Here is a 406-nt window from a genome sequence, read left to right on the forward strand (position 1 = left end):
GAACTGCAGTCATACCATTCTGATTTTCTCCTAATGTAAAGGCTGAGATCACTTCAGTTGCAGTGGAGCATGATGCTATTATTCAGTTTGTGGCTTAGGAAAAAAGCTATAGAATATATCACATTTGTAATTGGCCAACAAATATTAAAGTCAGTGATTGGTAAGGATCCCAATAATTTCATTTATTTTTTAATATGAAAAAGTAAAATTAAAAAAAAAAAAAAAAAAAAAAAGGGTTGAAAATGGCCAGTATATCTATTTCATGTGCAGAGCAGTAAGTGTTCAGCTGGGAAAAAAAAATTATCCACACATTAAACGTTATTTTAATTTTTTATCTCAATGGTCCATACATAGAACTTAACGGCAACATTTTTAGTTAGGATGAATAATATCGGTTTGCAAAAAT

Source organism: Netta rufina, assembly GCF_964035555.1.
Source record: "Netta rufina genome assembly, chromosome: 6".
NCBI classification, from domain to species: domain Eukaryota; kingdom Metazoa; phylum Chordata; class Aves; order Anseriformes; family Anatidae; genus Netta; species Netta rufina.